The 20,363-nt window shown below is 44.4% G+C and overlaps 1 protein-coding gene across 2 annotated transcripts in view; it reads left to right on the top strand.

Annotated features, from left to right (window-relative positions):
* The first annotated feature begins 2,987 nt into the window (after positions 1-2,987).
* The window catches only part of KCTD20 (potassium channel tetramerization domain containing 20), a 37,308-nt gene continuing 19,932 nt past the window's right edge, over positions 2,988-20,363 (top strand). The window contains exon 1 of one of the 2 annotated variants that reach the window (XM_075555199.1): positions 2,988-3,114. The gene's annotated coding sequence lies outside the window, so the exon portion shown is untranslated. The remainder of the gene's footprint in view (positions 3,115-20,363) is intronic. The other variant, XM_075555200.1, reaches the window with a different exon arrangement.

Genomic DNA, 20,363 nt, shown 5'->3' with positions numbered 1-20,363 from the left:
TGAGGGAGCAAGATGAAGCCGTCCTGTGAAAATCTACAGCCTCCGAAACCTCAGGGGGGCAGTTCTAGCAGATCCAATAGAGTCGCCATTGACAAAGACAGTGGGTCGGTGGCGCAGTGGTTAATCTCGAAATTTTGGTTTGTCTGTGTATTTACTACTTATATGGAGAAAGGTTAGTTTAACTTCTTCTTTTCTTTGATAAAAGACAATCAATCGTAGCTGTTACTGCGCGTTTAAAAGGGAGCCAAAGTGGCACGCTGGTTAAAGCGCTCAGCTGTTGCTTCCAAGAACAAAGAGGAGCCGGTTTTGAAGATCACGTGGCCCTGGAAACTGCAGGGGACAGTTCTGCTCTGTTCTTTAGGTCTTCATGAGTCCGCATCAACTGACGGCAATGGGTTGCAGTTGTTAGTTAATTTAAAATTATTTCCATCCGAAAATCGAATCCACCTTACACGATTGATTTGATCTCAATGGAGGAAATTCCAAGGTGCCTCGTGGAGGTGAGGATTTCAAGTGGAGGCTGGTGGGTGGAACTGCCAAACCCTTAGCGCGTGGTGAGCAAGCACTTTGAGGTGGGACTACCTGCGTTCATGGCTATTTCTGTCTTGCTTGCTTCCTTCTTTCAAAGTAATAAAATCGATCTCCCAGGGCTGTTGAAAGTTTGCGTGGTGTAAAGGACTGGGGAAAGTGCTCTGTACAATTTGTTGTGAGCCATTTTATGGAGCTCTGGGTGCAGTGGCTCCTCAGTGGTTGCTTCTCAATGCTGAAAAAACACGTGGCAGAAGCACTTTGGTAAATCCAAGTAACTAATGAGGGACGTTTCGAGTCAGACAGTCTCGGGGAATACACACGACCCCTGGAAAGCATGCAAGGCTGCTGGGCAGGGCCGGGCGAAAATTTGGGAAGGAAAGGGATGCTTCAGAGGAGTGCGAAAAACCACGTGGAAAATGACCGGAGTTCCCCTCCCAGAGGGGTCTAGGGAAGGAGATGAGTCAGTCAGGGTGTGATGTAGCACCGATGAAGAATACAGCTTTCCCCCAGATCCTGGATGCTTCCTCCCCGCCAACTACCATGATCCGAATTCTACCTTGCAAGTCTGGATAGGGCAGAGGATGTACACTGGTGAAGATAGGAGCTGGAGGCACAGGGAATCCAGGGTAGATGATACCTTCAGAACCAGGGGTGTGAGGGGCGATACTGGGAGGGTAGAGGGTGAGTGGGTTGGAAAGGATGAACCGATTACAAGGATCTACATGTGACCTCCTCCCTGGGGGAAGGACAACAGAGAAGGGGGTGAAGGGAGATGCCGGATAGGGCAAGATATGACAAAATAATAATTTATAAATTATCAAGGGCTCATGAGGGAGGGGGGAGTGGGGAGGGAGGGGAAAAAAGAGGACCTGATGCAAAGGGCTTAAGTGGAGAGCAAATGCTTTGAAAATTAGGGCAAAGAATGTGCAGATGTGCTTTATACAATTGAGGTATGTATATGTATGGATTGTGATAAGAGTTGTGAGTCCCTAATAAAATGTTTAAAAAAAGAAAATGGCAGGAGAGTGGGGGCCAGGGAGCCAAAAAGAATGCCTGAATGGAAGATGGAAGAGCTTGGGAGAGAGAGTTTTTGAGCCCCTAACCTCTGCCCTGAAATGAAGTATCTGAAGGAGAGAAGAGAGTGGCCTGCCCTCAGTCTATTTATGCCTTGGAGTGGAGGCGGCTCTGGTTCAGGGTATTGGCTGATCTTAGGGTCTGGTTCAGGTGCATGTGTGTGCGCCCAAGGTGACCTTCACTTGTGCCTTGGTGACCTTGCTCTGCGAGTGCCCAGCTTTGGATTGTCCCTATCGGTGTCTAATGTGCGCCATGATGTCTTTCCAACCCCTTTATTATGGCATGCCTAGCTAGATTTCGCGCAGTGTACGCATTCTTTGGAGACAACCCCCTTTATCCCAATCTTCCTACCTGTCAGTTACTCGGTGGGGTTGTGATCCTTATGGTTGGCATTTCGAAACCAGCAGCAGCTCCGTGTGATAGAGCTTTCTACTCAGGTAAACAGTTACAGTCTCAGGAACCCATAAGAGGTTGGTATGAGCCAGCACCAATTCCAGGGCAGGGAGTTGAGTTGTTTTATATTGAAAGCCAAACTATTTTCTCATATTCTATTTCAACTCGAATCCTCATCTCAACCCAATTAAGTTTTAAACTCTTTTTTAATGAAAAAGTTGATTCAGATCAACAATTTTTAAATAGAATAGTTTGCCTAATCAGTAAAATCGCCATTTTAATGAGTTTTAAAAAGTAAAAAAGTCACCAGAAGCCCTAACAGTAAAGATGGACGCTATTTTCTTTCCTTTTAACTTCTCCAGCATTCAGTTTATAGAATGCGGGTCCTAGACTCGTGTGTGTGTGTGTGTGTGTGTGTTTTGAGTGTGTGTGTGTGTTTTGAAACCTGGACACAACCAATTCTCCAACAATGTGCGTGTTAATTAAACAATTTGTAATTGACCTTTCTTTGGTATAGCCCGTACCTGTTAAACGGCAGCTTTGAGAAAAATGTGGGGTTTTCTTCCTCTTTGTGCCAGAATGTACATCCAGCATGGGCTTTCCAAGCAAAACGTGACTAAGGACCTCTATTCTGGCTTGCCGGCCTCCTCCTGTTAAAAATTAGGAGGGAGGGAGGGGCTCCACGTTCTTCCGTAGCATTAACTGTCTTCTTGGACTGCGGGAACTTGCTTTACAACTCGGGCATCACTACTAACTTTTCCGTTTTACGCCTTTCATGACGTAACGATGGGATCCACAGCTCAGAAATCCAGGCCGCGCTGGTGGAGAGGGGGCGCGCGGACTCCGAGGGCGCGGAGAGGAGGGAGCGGAGCTGCGCCTGCGCCGGCGGCGGGCCCCGGAACGCCGTCTTCCCGGCATGCGCCGCGCGCGGGGGACTCTTACTGTGAAGCGCTCGGTGAGTCAGCCGCGTGGGCGCGCCGGCTCGGGGGGCGGGGGGTGTGCGCCGCTGCGGCACTGCCGGTCCCCGCGGCGGCGGCGGCGGCGGCTCGGGCTCCTCACGGCGCGGCTCCCGGCGGCCCCCGGCCTCGAGCGCGAGAGCGCGACTGGGAGCGACGAGTAAGTGGCGGCGCGAAAGCCGGCGGGGCGAGTCTGGTGGCGGGCGTGTCCCGAGTTTGGCGCGTGTGTGTGTGGGGGGGACGGGACGCGACGACTCCTGGGGTCCCGCCCGCCGGGACCCCGAATCGAAGGCCCGAAGGCGCCCCGGGGAGAATCTTCCCGCCCGCAGTCGTGGAGCGTGTTTGCCGCCGGCCGTCGGGTTTTGGCGTCTGCAGAGAACCGGCGAGAGCCCCGGAGTGCCCCTGGCAGCGCGTCCGTGCCGCCGATTTCCCTGGCGGGTAATGGAATTCTTGGAAAGGCCGGTAGCTCCTGGGACACACTCCCGAGCTCTCTAGCTGCAGCGGAGAGCGCGTTTTGCCGAGTCTCCTCGGCTCCACGAAGTCTGCCTCCTGCCGCCCACGAATAACTCGTTTTCATCGGCAGCCCTTTCTAAATGCAACAGCGCTGGGAAGAGCCGGTCAATTCCTTCGAAATAAAGCCTTACTGCTCACAGCACACACGTGTGCATTTTCAAAAATAAATCTGCTGGCCGGGTGCCTCTTTCTGGGAATTCTTGGATTGGGCCAATTTAATTAAAAACAAGAACCCTGTGAGGAATTCTAGCAGGATAAACAAGGCTGGGGAGGGGGGGGACTGTTTAACCAGCGTATGAAAATACATTTTCCTAAGTCTTTGGTCCGTGTCCCTGTTGGCCAGTAAACGTAAAGAGCCAGCTCCTTTGCCGAAGGAATTGAAATGTTGAGTGGTTACCCAAACAGTTTGGGTAATCCACTCAGATACCCGTGAATGGCCTGTCAGAACCGCCACCGCCCACCCACCCCTCTCACCCGCCAATTCCAGGACAGCAATTCCCAAACATAAGATTGCTCCCTACAATGTCAGCACTCTTATCTAAAAAGTTTGCAAACAGCCAACCAAGACACATTCCTGGTTCTCTGTATTTATCTGGAGTTACAGAAAAAGGGGGTGGGGTGGGGGGAGTTAAGGAATGGAAGGAAGACATTGTTAATTGCCACCTTGTAACAATTGCCCGCTTTGCAAGAGCTCAGAAGAAATGGATGAGGCCCACCTAACCACTTCTGAACGTGCTGGTCACAGATTCTACAGAAGAATCCTGATCAGTAGGAGGAAAATGCAGAATAGAATTTCAAATTCTCATGGAATTCAGAATTTCTGGAGCTTTGGGGGCTGGGTGAAGCCCTGAAAACTATTGCCCCGAGACTGGTTGATTATCCTCCAAAGGCTTCTTAAAACCAAACAATAACTTGGCTGAACGAGTAATGACAGGCCTGCCTTGAGTATTTGCTCCTTTAGGACCCATCTGTATGGGTTCTAGTTGACAGCAGCTATTTAAAAGATCAGAAAGAAACCTTGGGGGGAAGGGAATTTGTTATTGGGAGGCACAGCTTAGAAAGGGAAAGTAAGAATGTCGTTAATGCCACTGAATTGTACATGTAGAAACTGTGTAGTTCATGTATGTGTTACTGTTTGCCGTGTATTTGAGAGACTTCCAACTGTTTGGAACCCCCTTGTATTCTCAGCAGCCCTGGTAGTGTCGTGGGCCGCCCTTTGGGCTGCTAACCACAAGGTCAGCAGTTCAAATCTATCAGCGGCTCCCAAGGATGGAGAATGAGGCTTTCTACTCATGTAAACATTTAGAGAATGAGGCTTTCTACTCATGTAAATATTTAGTCTGGGGAACCCACAGAGACTCCCTGTAGTGTCGCTTTGAGTCAAAATCAACTTGGTGGCAGTGAGTTTGAATTTTGGTTTTGTATTCTCAACAATTAGGAACAAACGAAAAGGCCAGTACACTGTCATCCTTTCCAAAGATTTGATTGTAAAGATCTGTGAAGGGTACCCAAATCTGCATTTTATTCAAACAGCCGCCCTTTGGTGTGTCATTGATGACTGAAGGACCACACTTGAGAAGAGATGGCCAGGGAATGTTTAAAACTGCCCAAACTCCTGGTCTCTGATGATATATTTCTTCCCTAACCGAAACTGGAAAACTGTGACTGTCCCTCAGGAAAAGTGAGAAAAGATAGGGTCCTTCTGGACTCCAGCACCTGGGTCAGAAATGACTTTCATAGAGAGATTCTCATATGGCCTTGCTGGTCTGGAGATGGTTCATGCCTGGCAAATCTGCCCTTTTTCCTTCTGAGGCTGCCTGAGCATCATCCGAGGTTCATGAGTGCCACAAGGCTAGCTACACTCCACACACACTGGCTCAGCCGTTCCCCTTAAAACGAGTACAGTCCATTTCCTGTAATTCCCTGTGGCCTTGAGCTCAGACTCAGGGCCATGCAACCAGACCATTAGTATTCGTGAGGACATTCTGTTGACTGGACATTAATTCAGTCATGAAATAAACCCCAATAATGCCTATTATGTGCAAGGCATTGTAGTAGGCACTATTCGTCTACTGTCTCGTGGTGACCTTAGGTTAACAGACAGAATATTGCCTGGTCCTGCCATCGCCAGGAGTCCTGGTAGTGTACTGATTACGAGTTGGGCTGCAAACTGCAGGGTCAGCAGTTGGAAATCACCGGCCTCTCTTTGGGAGAAAAGTAGGGCTTTCTACTTCTGTAGAGAGTGACTCTCAGAAACTTACAGGGGCAGTTAGTTCTACCCTGTCCCCTAGGGTCCCTCTGAGTCGGCATCGACTCGATGGCAGCGCGTTTGGAGTTTGGTTTGGTGCCGTGGTCACATGAGCCCATTGTTCCGCCATCTTTTCTTTCCCATCTCACTGGCGGCCCCTCATTCATTTTCTTTGACCCTTCCACTTCTGCATGCTACTGGCAATCTGCCGTGAAAAAGCGTGTGGATGGCCTGAAGCACTCTAGTCGCCCTTTTCGTGACAGCCTGGCAAATATAGCAGCACTTCTGCTCTGGAAGGAGAAAGGCAGGCTGGATGGCTCCCCTGCTGCCCAAAGCTTCTCCCTCCAACAGATCACACGGATGACGTCAGAGTGGGCTCCTGCGTTTCTACCTTGTTGTCTCTCTGCCTTTAGTGTCCTGCTCTGCCTTCTTCCAGCGCCTGGGCTGAACCTCTGAGCCCTTCCTGGCCAACTGGAATAAAAACTGGAGGAGACTTTTTAGAACCCTGAATTATTTCTAAATCTTCCAACCTGCTGTTTGGAAGACTCGTCAAAATGGAAATAGCAGGCTTAGTCATTTAAGGGAACTTATTACAAATGCATGTAGTACAGTCCTCTCTGCGAGACGACATAGCAGAGTGAGGATCCCTGGCTTTAAGCCCAGTGTTCTTGCCACTTTTAAATGATCTCAAGACAAACACTTCAAAATGAAAGCAGTCCAGAGGAAATCAGTTATACATGCATGATGCTAGTGGGGAGGCTTTCATGCGAGTAGTAGTCTTATGAGAGGAGGAAGCTGGACCACGGATTTCACTTGACCTTAGAGAGCATGCAGAGTGGGAGGGTGGACGTCTAATGACAGGACTAAGAGCAAGCAGGTAACGTATCTTGTGAATCCAGGAGTGTTAAGAGCTCGGTATTTTTAAGAGATTCCAGAAAGTTTAGGTTGTATCGTTAGGTGTTGAATGCTTGAGCAACGCCTAGAGCAGTGGTTCTCCACTTGTGGGTCCCAACCCGTTGGGGGTCGAACGACCCCTTTACAGGGGTTGCCGATTCATAACAGTAGCAAAATGACAGTTCTGAAGTAGCAGTGAAAGTAATGTTATGGTTGGGGCGTCAACACCACACGAGGAACTGTATGAAAGGGTCGGGGCGTTAGGAAGGTGGAGAACCGCTGGGCTAGACCTTTTGAATTTGGCATCCTAGATATATTTCCCTTCCCCGGGTTATTTGGTATCTCTAAGAGACCACCTAAAACTGGTCTATCAATTTTATTTTTATATGATAATTTTAAATTTTATGGGGAATTGGTGGACCAGTCTGGGTACATTTTGAATAGTTAGGAGGAAAAGGAGTGTAGATGAAAAAGGAGAGCCTTTTAATATTTTTACTTGTAGTTTGAACATTGTTTGCCTGGACATTGCTGTATTGTATGTTTTTTTGTATGAGGGGACCCACAGAAGTTCATGAAATTTTGAATGAAAAGATAGTGGAATTTTTCCACGGACCTTTTAGAGCCACCTTATGTGGTCATTAAAGTAGTAACAGTAGAAAAATTAGCAAGGGCTTCATAATTAGACATCATTATGTAGCAGGTTATGTACTAAGTGTTTTCCCATCCATGGTCTCGTGTAATTTGCTCCATTTTACAAATGAGAAATCTAATAAGATAAAAAGAGATTGAGTCACACAAGCTAGTAAGTGGCAGAGCCAGTTTTTAAATGACTTCCACCTGGCTCCAAAGCCATCAAAATGTGGCACTTAACTAATGTCTTCATTACACTTCACTGCATTAAGACTCTGCACTCTGGAGTCAGTCTTGCCTGAGTTCAAATCCTGGTTCCTCTATTTACTAGGGGGACAAGGTACTGAACCGTTTCTGTGTCTCTGAAACAGTCGTCGTATCCAGAGAGGGTTCTTAGGATTGAATTAATTCATGTAAAAGGTTTAGAACCGTGTCTGACATATTGTAAATCTTTAGCAGGCTCCTGGGTTTATTTGTTTTAACATTGTTATTATAGTGTTTTGTTCTTTCCATGGAATTAATTTGAATTACACCCTCTCGTTAATTGACTATTACCGGACATTTCATATGACAGTAGTAAAGAAAGGAAACCCATTTTGTGCCTGGTATGCATTTAGCCATGACAAAACACCACGGTGCAGCGAGAGAGCAGTGCTGGCTGAGCCGCTCAAGGCTGAGTCCACCGGACTGTGGTTTGGCAGTTAGGAAATTTGGCAGTTATGTCGTCCTCCACTTGTGACGGGATGTAGCCAGCCTGCTTTTTTACCTACTGCTGGGGGTTTTGCATCAGGCCCTCGTCTTTAGAACGTAGCCATGTTGGTATGGGAGGTGAGTGAGCCAGGGCATGCAGGCATACGTGGCAGAAAGCAGGAGTTTGGTTCCGGACCACCTAGTAAAGTGAGTCTCCCAGTAAAACAAGTCCAGTTCATATAACTTATGTTTACATTAGCTGCATATTCTGTTAGATGGGCATTTGTGTTTGAAATATTGTGAGCATTACTGAAATGTGACACAGGGACACGAGTGATGGTTTGCTATTGGGAAAATGGTGCTGGCAGACTTGGCTTGACACAGGGCAGTCGCCGCCACCTGCAGTGTGTATCAGGTGTAATATGTAAGAGGCACAGTGAAGCAGAGCGCAACGCCAGTCTGCCTGTGCTAAGGTTTTATGAAGTGTGACTGGTTCTTCACGAAACAAGGAGGGCCTCACCGAAACTTATGGAGGCATTGAGACGTAGTGGAAATATTTGTGACCCGCATATCTGGGGATTTGGTTCTAGCCTTTTGGAGCCTAGGCTTAAATTGCTGTTTCATAGAAAAGATTGTAAGGATCAGATGAGTAACAAATACCAATGAATGAAGACGTGTGCATTGTAACACTGACAAAGAATATTGAATCTGTTTGAACTGCCAAAGGAGCGAAGAAATCTGTCTCGGAAGACTGCTCCTGAGAAATGAGATGACAAGACTTTGTCCTGCCTTGGATATGTTATGAGGAGCCAATCCCAAGTGGGGGACATCATGCTTGGTTAAAAAAAAAAAGTCATTTAAAAAGAGGAATAGCCTAAGACCCCAAGATGGATTGGCCAATAGCAACAGTCAGCTTCAGCACAGTAAGAACGGCCAGCCAGTGTTTTCTACTGTTACATATACAGTCACCATGAGTCAGACCTGACTTGGATCACACCTGCCACTGCCATGGAGGAGGGTTGATTAATGAACATTGTTGAGTAGATTATAAGAGGAAATGTCCTCTTCCTTAGAATGAAACAACTTGTGATTTATAGATCTGTATGAGGGGCGTCAGTTTCATTTTCCTATACTTTTTGAAGCCCACTCATATACAAAGATTATAGTCTATATCATAAAACGTATCTAAGACCCATCTCGTAAATTCGTTGTGAGTCTCTGTTTTGGCAGAGAGAGTGAGATATAATTTCTGCTGTTACAGTCATCCCTTGGTATTTGCAGGTAGATAGTTCCTGACACCTGTGCCCCTCACCCCCTGTGGATACTAAAATCCTAGGGCTCGCAAGTGCCTTCTATAAAATGCTGTCGTATTTGCATGTAGCCTATGCACATCCCCCCATATACTGTAAATCATCTCTAGATTACTGATAGGACCTAATACAATGTAAACGTTAGGTAAATAGCACTTTATGTGCCTACTTCCTCTCACTGCTTCAGCCACTTAGTAGCGCCCCCCCCCACACACCCCTCAATATTTTTGAGTCATTGTAGTTGAGGACCCTGTGGGTATGGAGAGCCAAATGTATGTCCTTGTTGAGATCTGACTCCCTATCTCTGATATTCAGAGCCCCGGTGGCACAGTGCTTCCGACTGGGCCGCTAACTGCAAAGTCAGCCGTGAAAAACCACCACCAGCTCTGGAAGGACGGGCCTTTCTACTCCTGTAAAGAGTACAGTCTAGGAAACGCAAGGTGCAGTTCTGCCCTGTCCTGGAGGGACGCTGTGAATTGACCTTGACTCCATGGCAGTGCGTTTTAGCTTGTTCCTCAGGTGATGCTTCTGCATAAGTCAGTGCTATTGTTGGAGCTGAAGCTATCAAGACTACTCTGTTAGCCTCTTTATAAATCTTCTTGAGAAACTATTTCATGTATTTAGCCTCAATTCCTAACTCGTCTGGTAAGTATCTCTTCTTTGAAATGGAGAAGCGTCAGATACTCTTAGGAACTAGTGTATTATCTTCTATTCCAACTCTTAATTTTCTTCTAAGCTTTAAGAAAATATTTTCAGTGATTCCAACAGTTTCTGAGTTTCCTGTTTGTAAAGAGATATTTTTCCTTTTCTCATTTTAAAAATAGCATGTTCATTTTGGAGAAATTGGCATATTTAGTAAACATAAGGGAAGATATTTAAATCATCTGATCATATCTGGAGGGGAGAATTATTTACATCTTAAATCCTTTTTTTCTGTGGATGTAGCATTTCGTCTATTAATTTTAACCTACTTTTTGTAACTTGATAGTGTTTGTGTTCTTTTAATGTTTTAAAACATTTCAGTCTTTTAATATATCTACATTTTATTGTCTAATAATTTGTGCGTATGTTCATGCAAGAGAATGGCCTATAATCTTTCCAGGTAGTGAATGGTCTTGCCCAGTTTCAGGTCAGGGTTGTATTGGCTCAGAAAACAAGCTGGAATATAGTTCCCTTTTTTCCAGTTCCTGGAAGCGTGTGTAATTGATGTGGTTTCTTCCTGAGCAATTCATTAATCAAGTCGTTTGTTCCTGGAGTTTTCTTTTCGGAAAGATTTTCTTTACGTAGGACTTTTAAGGTTTTTCTATTTCTTCATGGGTCTGTTCTGATGAGTTGTTGGGAAGTTAGAAGTGTACTCATTTTACCCATATTTTCACATTTCTCAGCAGAACTGGTGTAGTTTGTTGCCCAAGGAGCCATGGTGACAGTGGTTAATCGTTGGGCCGCAATTCAAAAGGTCGGCAGTTCTCCCGCCAAGAGTTACATCTTCAAACGCCCACAGGGACAGTTCTGCCCTGTCCTTTAGGGTCACTATAAGTTGACATCCACTCGATGGCAGTGAGTTGGGTATTTGGTCTTTCATAGTTGCTTGTCTTTTTTAAAAATGTTGGCAGGTGTGAAATCCTGGTGAGCAGGCAGGCAGGGCAGGCGGGAACTTCAGTCCACAGGTGGAACTGCTTCCCCTGAGAAGCCTCAGTTCTGCCAATAAAGCCTTTCAACTGATTAGATCAGCCCTGCCGGCTTCTTATCTGCAGCTGACCTCCTGTGACTTCGCCGGGAAGGAGAGTCAGACTCATGTCATGGCTGAAGAAGCTGATCGCTCACATCTACCCAAACACCTTCAGAACCATATGAGATTCGTGTCTGATTTCATAACCCAGCTAAACTGCCACATAAAATTAACCATCACATCTCCTCTACATGCATTTGTCCCTCAAGTTGTGGCTACCTTAATAGTTTATTGGATGCCTTCAACCAAATGTATATTTTCTACTTTACCAAGTTTTTCTGATAACTGTTAGTAGAAGGTTTAGTTTTATAGAACTTTAACCATCAGAACCAGATATACCAAAGTGTTCTTGAAAAAGTGTTCTAAAACATTTTTTAAATGAGTGCATAGAAATTGTTTGTGAATCATCTGTATGATTCTATTTTCCTTCCACATTAAGTGATGTTATGATGACCATCCTATTTCATTTTTATTATCTTTATTCTTACTCAACATACTTAGAAGTGTAATTTCAGGATGATGACTTTTTTGGTAAGCTATATGGAATATAAGGGGGCTTCAAAAAGTTCATGGAAAAATGAAATTGAAAGATGATAGAATTTTCCATTGGATTTTTTTAAAGATCATTTTATTGGGGTTTTTTTTACAGCTTTTACAACAATCCATATATCAATTGTTTTAAGCATATTTGTACATATGTTGCCATCATTATTTTCTAAACACTTTCTATTTGAGCCCTTGGTATCAGCTCCTCTTTTTTCCTGCCCTTCCACCCTCGTGACTCCTTGATAAATTATAAATTATTATTTTCATATCTTGCACTGACCACTGCCTGCCTTCCTCCACAGTTTCTGTTAATCCCCCTAGTGGTGGGGGGATAGTCTGGGTTTTTTTTTAAAACATGTTATTAGGGGCTCATACAACTCCTATCACACACAATCCATACATACATCAATTGTTTAAAGCACATTTGTGCATTCTTTGCCCTCATCATTTTCAAAGCATTTGCTCTCCACTGAAGCCCTTTGCATCAGGTCCTCTTTTTTTCCCCTCTCCCCACCCCCGCTCTCCCCTTCCCTTGTCTGGATTTTTTGAGGCCCCCTCGTCTTCTTACTCTTCAGGAAAGTTGTATCAATTCAACCAGAGTGTCTATTTTCCCCAATCTTGGCAAACTGCATTATAATTTTTTAGTCTTTGACAATTGGATAAGTAAATGAATCTTATTTTTTTAAAATATTTGAATCACTTGATACTTTTTCAGAGACTCAAAACTATTTGGATCTGTCATACTGTGAACTAAAATGTGCAAAAAATGATCTGACCTCCTCTGAGTTCACAAGGGAGAAGGAGACTCGACCTCATCAAGCATGATTCCTGCGAGTCTCCACCTCCAGCTCTCCTCAGCAGTCTGACACTAGCTGTCTTTCCCTGCTGGTGGGGTGGTTAGGTGCTAGGCAGCCGTTCTCAACCTGTGGATCACAACCACTTTGGGGGTTGAACGACCCTTTCACAGGGATTGTCCAATTCTTAAACAGTAGCAAAATTACAGTTAGGAATTAGCAATGAAAATAATTTTCTGGTTGGGGGGTCACCACCCCATGAGGAAATGTATTAAAGGGTCACGGCCTGAGGAAGGTAGAGAACCAGTGTGCTAGAGAGTTGGTTCTGACTCATAGTGACCTTATGTAGAACAGACCCGCCTCACAATGGTTCTTCTGTTTGAGCCCCTGGTGGCAGCCACTGTCGTCCATCTGGCCCAGGGCCTTTCACTTTACCAAGCACGGTGTCCTGATAACATGTCCAAAATATGTGAGATGAAATACCTCCATTCTTGCCTCGGAGGGGCATTCTGGATGTACTTCAAAGATTGATCGGGTTGTTCTTTGGGCAGCCCATGGTACTTTCAATAATCTTGCCAGCACCGTAACTAAAATACATCCATTATTCTTTAGTCTGCTTATCAGTGTCCACCTTTCACATGCATATGAGGTCATCAAAAATATCATGGTTTGGATCAAGCGCAGCTTAGATCTCAGAGTAACAAACAACCTTGCTTTTTCACCGCTTTAAAGAGGTCATGTGCAGCAAATTTACTCAGTGCGATGTGTGTTTGATCTCTTGATGGCTGCTTCCTGGGGCATTGATTGTGGATCCAAGCAAGTTGAAATCTTTGACAACATCCATGTGAGGGTTTTTTTTTAGTTGTAATCCATACTGAAGACTGCAATCTTTGATCTTCATCAGCAAATGCTTCTTGTCTTTCTCTCTTGCAGCAAGCGAGGTGGGTTTCTTAACTTCCTTCTCAGTTTCCTCAGCTGTGAAAAGGGAGGTATTAGTTGTACCAAATAATGGCGTTGTGTGTTTTTATTGTGGTTTTACACTTGTGAATTGGGTCTAAAAATTGACAGCGCATAGCAGTTTTCCTTTCAGCACTTCATACAGATTTTGTTTCAAGCCGTTGTTGGAGTCCCCACCATAAACATCACTTCACCCACTTCTCTGGGTTTCCTGCTTGTGCTCCTCCTCCTTTCTGCATTTTTCTAAACTTTGTCCTTAGGTAAATGCTGCCCTTTTGGTCTCAAATAGTTGATTATTCTAAGGTGTACACACCTTCCCATTGTTATTCTCCTAGAGGACTGTCTTGCTTGGCTGGAAATTGAGCCATGGGGGTGTTTTCACTTGGGGGTCACACCACTCTTTCAACCAATAAGCCTGGTACTTTTTTGAATTTTGTTCCACATTTTTCTCTCCCTCTATAAGGACTTCTGATGTGATCTCTTTCAGAGCAGTTGATAATGGTTGCCAGGTACCAACTAGTTCTTCTGGTCTCAGTTGTGGAGACTGATGTGCATATGGTCCATTCATCCATTGGACTCATTTCCATGCATCTTCAGTTTTCTTGACTCTGTTTTCCTTTGGACAAGGAAAGCCCAAGAGTTGTGTGTTACTCTGGGTGGACTAGAGAAACAAATCCATGGACACATATATGTGTATAAGAAAGAGATTTATCATCAGAAAAAAAAAATCTTAACCATAGTGAATGAAAGGGGAAGTGCAACGTGGAGACCCAAAGCCCATTTGTCGGCCACTGGAGATCCCCTTGCAGAGGGGTCTAGGGGAGGAGATGAGTCAGTCAGGGTGTGATGTAGCACCGATGAAGAATACAGCTTTCCTCTAGTTCCTAAATGCTTCCTCCCCGCCAACTACCATGATCCAATTTCTACCTTGCAAGTCTGGATAGAGCAGAGGATGTACACTGGTGCAGATAGGAGCTGGAGGCACAGAGAATCCAGGGCGGATGATCCCTTCAGGACCAGGGGTGTGAGTGGCGATACTGGGTGAATGGGTTGGAAAGAGGGAACCGATTACAAGGATCTACATGTGACCTCCTCCCTGGGGACATACAACAGAAAAGGGGGTGAAGGAAGACGTCGGACAGGGCAAGATATGACAAAATAATAATTTATAAATTATGGGCTCATGAGGGAGGGGGGAGTGGGGAGGGAGGGGAAAAAAGGACCTGATGCAAAGGGCTTAAGTGGAGAGCAAATGCTTTGAAAATGATTAGGGCAATGAATGTACAAATGTGCTTTACACAATTGGTGTATGTATGGATTGTGATAAGAGTTGTATGAGTCCCTAATAAAATGTTTTTTAAAAAAAAGAAAAGAGATTTATATACAAGAGCAATTAAACATTGAGAAAACATCCCAGCCAAGTCCAGATCAAGTCCATAAGTCCGATGTTAGCCCATATGTCCAATACCAATCTATAAAGTCTTCTTCAGACTCAGGAAACACATGCAATGATGCCGAATGTAGATCACAGGCCAGTGGGTAGAAAGTCTTTGGATCCAGTGGTGTTGTAAGCGTCTCAGTGCTGGCAAGGGCCTCTGCGTGGCTTCTCGGGCTTCAGAAGTCTGGTTGCATCAGGGTGGGTCCACGTGTCTTGCCAGCTGCTATGTCTCCCAGGGAGTTGCAGGGAGAGACATTGTGTCCTACCTCCAAGAAGGAATATTAGATTTCCCAGAATGCTCAGAAGGCCATGCCCACACAGAAGCCTCATTGGCTATGATCCAGTCGACAGACTAGACTCCACCCCTTCACTCAATCCTGTCAAATCGACAATTATATAACTACCACAACTCACACGCTGCTTATGAGTTCACAGCCGCACTCACTCCTCGCCCAAACAGATTGGAGAACATTGTCTCTGTGAACTGTTAGGCCCAGAGATCCTCAGCGCCCTGTATATAAATCTCTTGGTGTTTGGCTGTGTCCGAGAAGTTTTCATTGCTTGGCCCTCTACATGCTTCATTGCATTCATGGATGCATTTGCTGCAGAGGTTCAACTCCGTGTGCAGCTCTCCTCGTGTCAGCCCTTCGTATATTCGTGGGTGTATTCCTCCTTTCCCTCCCAGACGCCGTCAGCCTGGTATCTGCGCAGGCATTTCCTCCTGTTCTTGGTAGGTCGCGTCAGTTCTGACTCATAGTGACCTATATATAACAGAGCCAAATACCGCCCAGTCCTGCACCGTCTTCACAACTGTTACATTTGAGCCCATTATTGCAGCCACTGTCAGTCCATCTCGTCAGGGGTCCTCCTCCTTCACTGCCCATCTACCTCCCAAGCACGGGACAGGTCTCTCCTAAAGACATACTCAGAATCGTGAGACAGTCTCACCACCTTTGCTTCTAAGGAGCTTCACTGCAGGATTGGGCAGGTGCCAGTCTTTGCTTTTCTTCTTCACACACTCCCCCCCCCCCTTCTTTCTTGCTCATCTTCCTCATTGCATTTTGCCTTCCCCTTCACCCAAGTTAATACTTGCCTGCTCTCTAGCCAGTAATTATCTTATTTCCTGCCCCTCCCGCCCTCGGTACCTGTCAAAGAATGTTTCTCTCAGGGCACAGACCTTTCCTTACTTTATAACAATAGTGATCTCATACTATCTGTCCTTTTTTGGTTGACTAATTTCATTCAGCAGCATGTTCTTGCAGTTCAGCCATGTTACAAGGTGTTTCCCAGACTTGTTACTATTGTTCATAGCATCCATTGTGTGCATGTACGATTGATGTGTTTTTCCATTCTTCCACTGATGGATTTAGGTTGTTTTTACCTTTTGGTTATCATGAATAGTGCCACTTCCAACATTTGAATGAAGTACTGTACGATTTCCACAGTAGTTGTATTCTATCATCTAGATGTTTTGATTAAATGATTTTTTGCAAATCACTTCAAATAACATGTAACACATGATTATGTATCAAACCAGTGTAATCTGTTTTTATAAGTTTAATAATGATATTTGGAGCCATCTGGACTTGAAGTGTAATGTTTGCAGTGATTTGGCATCTTGAAAAATAGCAACAGATTACATTGTTATTCTGTTTTAAAATATTCTCCTGGGTGATTGGCCTTAGATTTGATGCTGAGTGTGAAATGAGGTATTGCAGTGTTGAATAAGCAGGGAGACGAAAATTGTTCTTAAGTGCCATCGAGTTGAATCGAGCTCAGAGCGACCCCGTGGTTGCAGCCACTCTGTGGGCCCTCCACTTTACCAACCCTGATGCCCTTTTTCCAGCACTGCTCGCTCCTGAGGAGCCGTGGTGGTGTAGTAGCTATGAGTTGGGATGCTGGCTGCAAGGTCAGCAGTTTGGAACCACCTTGGGGAAAAGATGGGGCTTTCTACTCCCACAAAAAGTTTCCGTCTTGGAAATTCATAGGGACAGTTCCACTCTGTTCTCTAGGATTCCTGAGTCTGTGTCCACTCAGTGGCAGTGAGTTTGGTTTTTGCTTGGATCTCTCCTGACATGTCCACAGTATGAACAAAGGAGTTCCATCCTTGTCTCTAAGGAGCACTTTGGCTGTACTTCTTACAAGACTGATGTTTGTTTTTTGGCAGTCTATGATACTTTAATATTCTTCATCAGCACCAGAAGCCAAATGCATTTATTTGGTCTTTTTTATTCAATGTCCAATGTCACGTCCATATGAGGCAAATGAAAATGCCATGATTTGGGTTAGGTGCACCTGAGTCCTCAAAGTGACCTCCTAGCTGTTCAGCACTTTAAAGAGATCTCTTGCAGCAGCTTTACCCAGTGCATGCGCCTTTTGATCTCAGCGGCTGCTTCCTGAAGCACTGCTTGTGGATCCCAACAAGGTGAAACCCTTGACAACGTCAGTCTTTTCTCTGCGTATCCTGACGCCCCCTGTTGGCCCAGATATGAGGATTTGGGTCTTTTTTACATTGAGTTGGTCAGCAATCTTTGATCTTCATCAGCAAGTGCTTCAAGGCCTCCTCACTTTGGCATGCAAACTTGTGTCATCTGCATATCACAGGTTGTTAAGAAGCCTTCCTCCAATCCTGATGCCACATTATTCTTCATATAATCCAGCTTCTCTTACTATTTGTCCAGCATAGATTAAGTACAGTGAGAGGACACAACTCTGGCACACACTTTCCCCGATTTTAAACCATGCAGTATTCCCTTGTTCGGTTCATACAACTGCCTCTTGCTTTATGTACAAGTTCATCATGAGCACAATTTAAGGGTTCTGGAATTCCCATTCTTCTCAAGGTCATCCACAGTGTGTTATGGTCCACATGGTCAACTGCCTTTGTAGAGTTAACACAAGTAAACATCTTTCTGGTATTCTCTGCTTTCAGCCACGATCCATCTGAAATCCACAATGATAACCTCTTGTTCCACATCCTCTTCTGAATCCTACTTGAACCTCTGACAACACCCTGTCGATGTACTCCTATAGTCACTGTGAAATAATCTTCAGCAAAATTTTATTTGCATGTGACAGCAGTGATAGTCTATAATTTCTACATTGATTCACCTGCCTTTGGAATGAGTAGAGATATGGATCTCTTCTAGTCAGCTGGCCAAGTAGCTGTCTTCCAGATTTCTTGGCATAGATGAGTCAATGCTTCCAGTGCTTCGTCACCTTGTTGAAATATTTCAATTGGTATTCCATCAATTCCTGGAGCCTTGTTTTTTACTAATGCCATCAGTGCCACATGGACATCTTCCTGCAGTACCATTGGTTCTTGCTCCTATGCTGCCTCTTGAAATGGTTGAATGTAACTAGTTTTTTTTTGGTACAGTGGCTCTGTGTATTTTTGCCTTCTTTTGATGCTTCCTGCATCCTTCAATATTTTGTTCATTAATTTTTTAATATTGCAACTGAAGACCTTTAATTCTTAGTTCTCAGAATTAATAAAGCTTTATTGCTGATGAGAGAGAACAGACTAATCAGAGTTTTGTGTGAAGGATTAATTCAGACGGGTAGAAGACTCCTCCCCCTGTCATATACAATTACAGGACACACCATGCAAGCCAGCATAATACATCACTTGTAGTTTTTAGAAGTTACTTGCGTTTTTAAAATATTCGATAAACATTGCTTTTTCAAATGACTGCTTTTTCAAAACAACTTAAAAAACGCTAAATACTCCAAACAAACAAACAAACTGAAGTGTTAAAAAAAAGAATATATTAAGAAAAAATACTATATTAAGAGCATCATTATAGCTTTAAGTGTTTGTTGGAAATCCTAAATCCATGGTTAGAGGAGATTCGACTTATTGGCTATGTTTTATTTTTTATGTTGTGTGGTAGGTACAGAAGATTATTATACATTTCTTTAACTCCGCTTATAATGTATTAAAATTTTGAAACTATGATTTGGCTAATAACATGGTAAAAGTAAAAGAAACACATTTTTAAAGGGCATTTAAATTGTTTAACAATAAACTTAAGACCTTAAGCCTTACTTTAAACCCAAGTAGCTGTAATACAGTTTTTCTGTGCATAAAAACAGCTTTGGGACATAAGTCCCGTTGACTCAGGTATCTGGGGTGGTGATTCAGGAGTGTCAATAGTGGAGAGTTGAAAATGTAACCAAGCATTATAGTCCCGTCCTTGCTATCAGTGTGCTTCTACGTGACCATCTATTAGCGGAACCTAGTGATTCATAGAGAAGGAAGGAAGGAGGATGTGCAGTAGGAGGAGCTCCAGCCTTCCTGTGCCTCTCTCTCTCTCTCTCTCTCTCTCTCTCTCTCTCTCTCTCTCTCTCTCTCTCTCTCTCTCTCTCTCTCTGGTTCCCCCTTCTCGCGTCTTGACTGCCAAGGTGGAGCTGAGGAAGAGGCAGCAGACATGTTGGCATTTTCTCCCATGCCCGACTTGGAGAGTTTGTGCCTTGAAGTTCTATTTTGTAGGTTATTTAATAGAGCTTCACTAGCTCTCTTGTATTTGCCTCGTTTTCTTCTTTTTGTCTATTTTCTGTTGTTAGTTTATGTTAGCCTTCATTGACTATTGTGAAAAATAACCCATTGTAGTCTGTAAAAATGACATTTTCCAAGTTTTTTTTCTATTGTCTTTGTTCCTTTGTCGTGTAAAAAATTTGAAATTATATTTTAGACAGATTTATCTTTCTCTTTTTAAAGTTTTGGGTTTAGGGTACTGAAGAAAAAGACCTCTTCAGGTGGGCTTTGGGCCTCTGCTCAAGCCCTCCCTCAATGCAAGAACACTTTGTTGTAACAACATGTCATCCATTCTGTGATGCTCACCCTCCAGACACAATTACATCCAACCAAACAGGTGCACAAACAAATGTGAAGAAAGTGAATGGTGCCCAGCTATCAAAAGATATAGCATCTGGGGACTTAAAGGCTTGAATTGAAGTTAAACAAGTGACCATCTAGCTGAGAAGCAACAAGCCCACATGGAAGAAGCACACCAGCTTGTATGATCATGAGGTGTCGACAGAATCCAGTAACAGGAACCAGAAGACTTCAAACAAAACAAAAAAACATTGTTGAGAACGAGGGATGTAGGAGCAGAGGCCAAAAACCCATCTAGAAAATAGGACATCCCCTCACAGAAGGGTCACAATGAAGGAATGGGTCAAGCAGGGCGTAGTATAGCACTGAAGAAACACAATATTCTTCTGGTTCTTTGAGGCTTCCTCACCCCCCACTATCATGGCCCCAGTCCCGCCTTTCAGTTCTGCTAGACCGAAGCATGTACACTGGTACATGTGTAATTACACAACCTGGCCCCAACCTTGTTCTTCAACTATCTCTTCCCGCGGGCCATTGGATAGAGCCATCTTTGTGGTGTGCGGCTCCTCAGTTGATGCTCAGATCATCTGCGTGTGTTTCCCAAAGTTGTATGAGATGACAGTGGGGTGGAGTCCCACCCTTCTGAATTAATCCTTCTCTCAAGCCTGATTAGTCTACTGTCCCTTTCTTTCATATGGTAATAAAGCCTGGTTCAAGCTTTTTTGCATATATACCATTCTGTCAGGATTGTCTTTCCACTGACGAAGTTCTACCTATTTACATCCAGAGAGTATGCTATTGTACTAGCATGTTTTCCAGGATA

This window comes from Tenrec ecaudatus, chromosome 7 (genome assembly GCF_050624435.1).
Source record: "Tenrec ecaudatus isolate mTenEca1 chromosome 7, mTenEca1.hap1, whole genome shotgun sequence".
Lineage (NCBI taxonomy): Eukaryota > Metazoa > Chordata > Mammalia > Afrosoricida > Tenrecidae > Tenrec > Tenrec ecaudatus.
This window is presented reverse-complemented; position numbering and strand designations above follow the sequence as displayed.